This window comes from Micrasema longulum, unplaced genomic scaffold (genome assembly GCF_059751315.1).
Source record: "Micrasema longulum isolate JH-2025_06_02 unplaced genomic scaffold, ASM5975131v1 h1tg000849l, whole genome shotgun sequence".
NCBI classification, from domain to species: domain Eukaryota; kingdom Metazoa; phylum Arthropoda; class Insecta; order Trichoptera; family Brachycentridae; genus Micrasema; species Micrasema longulum.
Window position 1 is genome coordinate 857,336 of NW_028278041.1, and position 8,229 is coordinate 865,564.

Below are 8,229 nucleotides of genomic sequence, written 5' to 3' on the forward strand. Positions count from 1 at the left end.
GTCTTACACTTCAGATGCTAGAACAGAAACAATGAAAGCACCCACACCTATCCCAAAACTGTTCGTTTAGACTTGTCTTTCTTCAGTTTCGCATATTCACTATCAATTATTAATCTCAATTAATTCATGCTTATTCACTATCAAATAACAAAACATCTAAACTTCAAAAGCTTTCATTGTATTTACCCCTCACTGTAGTACTGTCAATTTGTGATCAATCAAATAAACATGGTTAGTACAATCACCTTTTTCTAATTTCCCAGCATGACAGTGAAGGAATACAGTGTTTTTTTTCAAATAGGAAAATATCACATACTACGAATACTGATTAAAATATATGTACTGGATTTAGAATAATTAATTGTGTTTTCAAAATCAATATGGATATTGTGGAGACAAGTTTTTATAAATAAATTTTAAAATAAGTATTTTTTAAAATACATCTCTAGAAAAACGCGATTTTTTTGGCCTCGATAGTTGTAACGTCAAGATTCGAGACAATATTCTAAACAAATTGAATGATCAGGAACATGGCAAAGACACTTAAAATTCTTTACTGTACATTAGTGCGAGCAACTTAGAATATGCATCACAAATATGGAATCCTATGTACAATGTGCAGATATCACGCATTGAAAATATTTTTTAAAAAATCGTTAACTTCATGTGTTTTCGGTTGAAACTTGAGTTTAAATCCGATCAATATATTCAATATTCATATATGAAAAAAAATATCACATAGGTGATAGAGGTAATAGTACCTCTGCAAAAACGTCGCGAAATAGCGGATATAATTTATCTACTAAAAATTGCCTCTGGTTCAATCGACTGTTCTAATGTTCCTTCAGAAGTTCTAAGAAATAACCTTCTTCTTCATATACCTCTTGTTTCATCTAATTATAGGCAAAATTCATATTTATGGCGAACTTCCAATAGTTTTAATGTAATAACTAAATCATCAAACAGATTTATTTGCAAATAATCATAATGACGTACAGCGTTTGCTTTCGAAATAATTCGTAGTATTTTTTCTTTTCTTTTGGGTTTACATTACTGTTCATTTCATGTTCGAGAATCTTTTTTAACTTACTGTGATGCTACTTGTGAAAACCTGTAATTGGCTTATTTGTAATTTGTTTTGTTTTATATTTAAAATAAATATAGCTGTTGGTTATCCAAATAAAGAGACGTAACAGTAATAAGTCATAATACATGGTAAAAATAGTAAAGGTGATTGTTGAAATAAATAAAAATAGGACACCAAATGCCGAACGCTCTCAAAGTGAAATGGAAGATCTGCTTATGCCTGTCAATAGTCCGGCTTCTCCTGTATGAGTTTCCACCACCAGATCCTCACACTATAGTCGAAAAATTAGAAGGAACATACCTTTTGCAGTTACAATAAGCCTTGTACATAATAAGCAAGGCAAAAATTGGCAACTCCTTTATTAAATAAAAATATATATATATATCCAAATAAAGAATTAAAAAAAAAAAAAAACAAATAAACATGAATCGTGACGTATTAGGGGCGCGGCCAATGGAATGACCGTTTTTGCACGAATTACAAATTAAAAAATATTTTTTTTACTGGACAGTATTTCGTAGACCTTTATCACTTAAAAATTGAAAAAAAAGTTATATTTTCCTATTGAGACCGCGGCCCACGCTCCAAATCCCACTTCAGAAAGGAGGAAGAACGTAGTAATACAAACAAAACAAATATCAACACAAAACCAAAATATAGGAACAATGAAAGGTAAAATATCAAAAAATACATTTCACCTTCACTCTGCTAGGAATCGAGTCCAAGACCACACGCGTTGTGGGCGAACGTGCTCACCTCTACACTATGATGCGGACTTATCTCTATTCTATTTCCTTTTCAGAATTTTTGCCTGAGACCCGAAAACGCTCGTCTCTAGGGTTCTGGTTCTTCCCACACGAAACTGTATTATTCATCCGCCCGGACACAGAATGTAAGAATAATTAAAATGGGAAAATTCTGGTTTATAGATACTTATCGACAAATATTACATTATTGTCGGCCTCGTGGTGCAGTGGTCAGCGCGTTTGCCTACCATGCAAGAGTTCTCAGATTCCCGAAACTATGCAGGTCTACCAATGATTAAAATGACTCGCCTACAGTCTGTATTGAATGCCGCAGCGAGACTTATTTTTGGAATCTCTAAGTTCAGTCATATCACTCCACTACTTCGGAAATTACACTGGTTACGTTTTCCACAGAGGGTCGAATACAAACTCTGTTGGCTTATGTATAAGTTACTGCACAACTCTGCTCCAGAATATTTAAGAGAACTCTGCATTCCAGATGAACTATCTGATAGACGTCTTACGCTTAGATCAGCTACATTTACGTCGAAAGGAAAAGTTATTATACCCCTACGCAAACAGCGCACTAAATTCGGCGAACGCGTATTTGCGGTCGCAGGCCCTACGGCATGGAATGCTCTCCCAGCAGAGGTGCGAAACTGTGAGAGTGAAGTGATGTTTCGGAAGAAACTTAAAACTCACTTGTTCTCTAAATCATTGTTTTTCAACCTGTGGGTCGCGAGAGGTCGAGAAAACTTCAGTTTTTTTATACAACATATTATTTGTGAGACTTAAATAAAAAGTCGATAAGAGTTAAAATTATTATATTTAACAAAATTTCCCTATAATCAATCATACAAGTCAGAAAAATGCTAGTTCAAAACATGTTATTACAAAGAAAATAAATATTAAAAATGTGTTTAAATAGAAAATGATTACATCTGTGCTTGCTTATCTTCGTTCCTTTTTAATGTGAAGGTTGCGCTTGAGTTTGTTCAATAAATTTCTCCCATCGTGGATCCGTTTTTGCCACATTAAGAATTAAATCGTTTTCCAAATTTAAGCGATTTCTTAGTTTACATTTTATTCGCGCCATTGATGAAAATGCCAACTCGCACAAGTACGAGGTAGAAAATGGAATCAAACACTTCAAAGCCTCGGTTGTTAATTCCAGGTATTCTGTTTTTCTTTTTAACCAAAACGTATCCAAATTTTCAGACTTGAATTCCAAGTGTAACATCCCATCGGCAGATAGTTCCAGCAGATTCTTTTTGAGCTCAGTTGCTAAACTTGCCTCGTTTATAGCTGCATTTAAAAACGGATTTAAGATCCATCTTTGCTCAGTGTTATCCGATATCTCTTGCAGTGAGAAGTAATGGCACAATTCTTTCTTCAAATTATGTAACATCATTTTCATACCATATATATATGAGTTGATGTTGATCTCGCTTCCAACTTCTTCAATGAAAGACTGTGTAGACGAAAACGAAGTTGTTTTGGTTTATAGATGATGACCACAATTCAATTTTTTTTATAAAGCCATGGAGTTTGTCTTTTGCTGTAATGACATTTTCATCACGCCCTTGAAGACTTTTATTCAAGTTATTTAAATGTTCAAATAAGTCAGAAAGAAAAGCCAATTTTAAAAGGAATTCCGGGTCAGAAATGAATTCAGAGTAATGTGACTTAGCTTGCTGTAAATATACTAATAGTTCAGCGCGAAGTTCCATAACTCTGGTCAGTACGTTGCCTTTTGATAACCACCTAACTTCTGTATGGTAAAGCAAATTACGGTGTAGTGTCCCCATATCTTCACAAATGATTCGAAACAATCGAGTCTGCAACGCTTTTCCTTTAATAGATTTTGACTGTATTCTTGCGGTAAGGATTTGGCTTCAAGAGCTTGGCGATGGAGAAAGCAATGCATCCAACAAGCGTTTGGCATCTGTTCTTTCAGTCTAGTAATAAATCCACTCTTCGCACCAGTCATGGCTTTTGCTCCGTCACTACAAATAGCAATGCATTTTTGTGCCCAATCGATATTCATATCTTGCGTAGCTTCAAGGAACATGTCATGCAAGCATCGACCTGTAGTATTTTTGGGAAGTGCATTGCAAAATAGTATTTCTTCCATTATTATTTCATTGGATTCAAAACGCCCAAAAGCTACAAATTGCGCACAATTCGCAATATCCGTTGATTCATCAAATTGCAAGGATAAGGAAAAAGGGTTGGGGGGTCGCGAAATATTTTTTGATACTAGGGGGGTCGTGTCATGAAAAAGGTTGAAAAACGCTGCTCTAAATCATTTGAATAAATCCTTAGCATGTGGTGACAAAGTACATTATTTTTCTTAAATTACAAATTAAAAAAGTTAAAATTAAATTTATTTCTTTATATAATTACTTTGTAAATCGCCCTTGAGGTATTATATTACGAAAATGGCGCTTTATAAGTTATCCATAATAAATTAATAAATTAAATATTTTTTATTTTAAAAGGTGTTTTTACACTAGAATATTTCACAGTCCCTGGACTGGTACCTGAAGCGTAAGACTGATCATCTCACCTCCATTTAACAAAAATGATCAAGATACACTGCGATTGGTGTACTAATGCAGTGCCCTATGCATCATTAGGTGCGGAAAGGGAATGATGATTATCGACAAATATCGGTAAATAGTAAATTTCATACCGTCTCAAAGTGGGTACTGTTTTTAACCAGAGTAATAATTCCCAAGTGCTTATAGAGTCGCCCGTACGGGCAAAAACCATTATATGATTATCAATCATAAAGTTAGCTACAGTTTACAACAATACGACGGGCCGTAGGTACTCTGGTCGAGAATGGGGAAGTTCGGCCCTACGGGAAATTGGATTAAAAAATATTTTCTTTTAAAAATTAGAGAATTAAAGTTTACGGCAAAGTTTCTTGAAAATGTATGATAAAAACATGATAAAAATAATAAAAAAATATTTTAGTAAAATCAAATTACGTTGATCGACGTCACTAGTTCATATTAATAAACCAATGATAACAGAGTTGTAAAAGATTTTCGGTTTACGGTAAGTCAAGGGACCAATCGGTGAACTAACCAAGAAGAAGTGGAAGAGAACTTGAGACGTCACACGCGGAGTAATTTCATATTTAAAACTTTAAAAAAATCAAAGCGCTGATAATAGGATACCTAAAAAATAAAAATTGATTTAGTTTAATAGGGTGTAAACATTTTTTTTTAACTACTGAACTTCCTTATTACCATCCGTGGCATTTTTGTTGTTAAACCAAACCAAAAATTTGGAACGCTATCGTTCTATGCAATAGAGCGAAATGGCATCTCTATAAGCGGAAGCGAATAATTGTTCTGAGGTTTAAAATAAGGCCCTTTTCACACATGCCACACCAATCCACCCGGCGCGGTAATTTTACCGGGTTCTACCTGCAAAAGGCGACACGTTGTGTATACGTTTGTATAATGAACGCGTAAAGTTACCGGGCCGGATGGATTTACGTGGCATGTGTGAAAAGGCCTAATAGTATTTTTCATCGTTCGAAATAATACAAACGAAAGTTATTATTAATTATATTAAATAATAAATAGCCTATATTTCTTTTTAAATTACCAAACATTATTTTCCAAAAATGATCATTATTTCCAAATTACTTCTAAAGGTTTAAAAATGTGTTTAAACAAAGTTTGTAAAATTTCTACAAATGTAATAGATATACCCATAGACATGCCCGGATGCACAAAAATGGTAACACTTAACTCATGCCCAAACGCTCAGTCATGCCCAACGCGTATTTAGTAGTTCTTCGACCGCCAGCTACACAGATGTGAATGTAGTGGTCAGTGCGTTTGCCTACCATGCAATAGGTATCGATATGAAATATTTATTTAAGAGGGTGTTCTCATAGCGAAATATTTCGTAGTCCCCGGACTGGTACCTGAAGTGTAAAACTGATCATCTTTTTTTTTTGGCCAATCAACAGGCTTAAGTAAGCCCTTACAGATTTGCATTAATGAGTAATACTTAATCTACCTTCATGTAACAAAAATGATCAAGATACGCTGCAATTGGTGTACAAATGCAGTGTCCTATTCACTATTAGGTGCGGAAAGGGAATGATGATGAATTATTATTTATTTAAAATGAATATATATGTACATGTAATAATATATATTTTCTTGTTAATTATTATGGTTTACCACGGGCACAGCCTAAAAAGCCATAATAAGTTTGTGAATTTGTAAACATATGTAATTTAAAAAATAAAAATAAACAAGTAATATAACTTGAGGTCTTCTGTACGGTAGCCAACACGCTAATCACTAATCAGTGTAGAATAGGGTAGACCTTTGAGTAAACCAAAAAGAATTTTCATGTAATCAAGAAAATGTTATATCTTTTTGAGGAATTAAAAAAATAATAAATGTTTATGAAAATATAAATTGCTGAGATTTCTCTATCTTTATTGTTTCCTATTTAAAACGCCTAATAATGACAACGATGGGCGCATGAGTAACATAATAATATATGATAATTTAATATTATTTGATCTTATCAGTCTGGGTTTATGGCAGTTTATAAATACATAACATATTTATTTATATATTTTATTTTTTTATTTGGTCTTAAAATAGTACAAACATAATACATGAACAAATCTAATTATCATTAAAATATATACCAATTATAAACATTTCTAAACAATATATGTACCTACACTTGAAAGCTATCACGAAAAATATTGCAGAGATCAAAACATTTGAGACAAATTCACCCTATTACAAAAAAAACTCAAAGAATAGTCCCGAGGAAAAAAAACAGATACACAAGGGTAAAGTCGATGCTAAATTACTTAATTAAAGTATTTACTTATTGTAAACAAAGAAAACCCCTTCAACACAATGATTTTTGTTTAAAAAAAAAAACATTATTTTAGAAAACCCACAAAAAAAACTTCTTTAAAGCCATCCCGAATACGATTACTTTTAAAGAGCTAACTTATCTGCTTCACGCATGTTTTTTAACTTACATTTAAATGATTTTTTTTTGTTCTCTTATTTCTAATGGTATTCCCTTATAATATAACTGTACAGCTCGGTGAATCAACGAGTTTTGTGTCTTTGTCTTACGAAATGGCAGCTTTACTCTATTTTTATTTCTAGTTTCATATCCGTGTTCACATTGATTAGAAAAAAACATTTTTAGTCAACTCTTTTGAGGAATAATCATTAATCACTTTGTGGATAAAAAAACATCAATCCTCCAGCCTCCAATGAGCATGCATCTGCTACTAAAAATTGAAGGGTACCTACTAATTTTGGTACATAAAATAGTTAGTATTTTAACGTTAACAATCAACATTCGTTTTTGTGGATCCCAATCAGGTTCTTTCCTTAAATTTCTTACAATTTCGACCCGTTTATTTATTTTCACTGGATTTTTAGGAACCCAAAGATAATATTAACTCACGTTTATTAAATTTCAAAACGTATTCCTATCAATGCATCCCTGTAACTAAAAAGAGCTTCGCAATTGCGCCGCTGGGCTTAGTTTGACGTTCACAAAAAATAATATTTATCTTAGAATATGAATGGTTTTAAGCTTAGTTAATCACTTCTGAACAAATATTTACTAATGAAAAGTTACACAATCCTGCCGAGATTAAACCATATTAGATACCTACTTACCATTTGATATAATTAATCAAATTAGTTCACAAAAAATAATATATTAATGGTTTTAAGCTTAGTTAATCACTCGTGAACAAATATTTACCAATGAAAAGTTACACAATCCTTTTTACAATGTTCATTCGAAAGGTTTTTACACATTTTCATGACACAAGTAGGCATGTTTGTTTCGATTCTAAACGTCACGCCTAACTGGCGGTCGAAGAACGACTAAACACTTGTTGGCTGGAAGATATTACTTTTAGCAATAAGTCCGCCAATGTACTTATTCTTTGTACTTAAAGTTTTAAATAAATAAAATTAATTAATATGCGTTGGGCATGACTGAGCGTTTGAATATAAGTTAAGTGTCATCATTTTTGGGGGTTCAGGGCATGTCTATGTATTAATATATCAATGGTTGAGACTATGGAAGTTGAGAGACTTCAGACTTTTGAAATTGAGAGCAGTTGAGGGTGATTGATTGAGATACTATTGAGAGCAAACCCGTTGCCTATTTGCCACTTATACCTATTTTTGTCCATAGGTCATATATTTTTTTCTGACAATTTTCATGTCTAAATTTAAAAAATTTAAAGGAAGCTTTGTTTGAAAAAATGTTATAATATTGAGAGTCACAATACTTTGAAATCTGGTGAAGTAGACGGTAAACGTAGGTAAGTGTAAAATAAAAAAGTCTCTATTATTATTGTTG

General features: G+C 32.8%; 1 long non-coding RNA gene across 1 annotated transcript in view; it reads left to right on the forward strand.

The window, feature by feature from the left end:
* LOC148278645 (uncharacterized) overlaps positions 1 to 8,229 on the forward strand; it is a 150,830-nt gene that overhangs the window by 110,311 nt on the left and 32,290 nt on the right. The gene's annotated exons all lie outside the window — the stretch shown is intronic.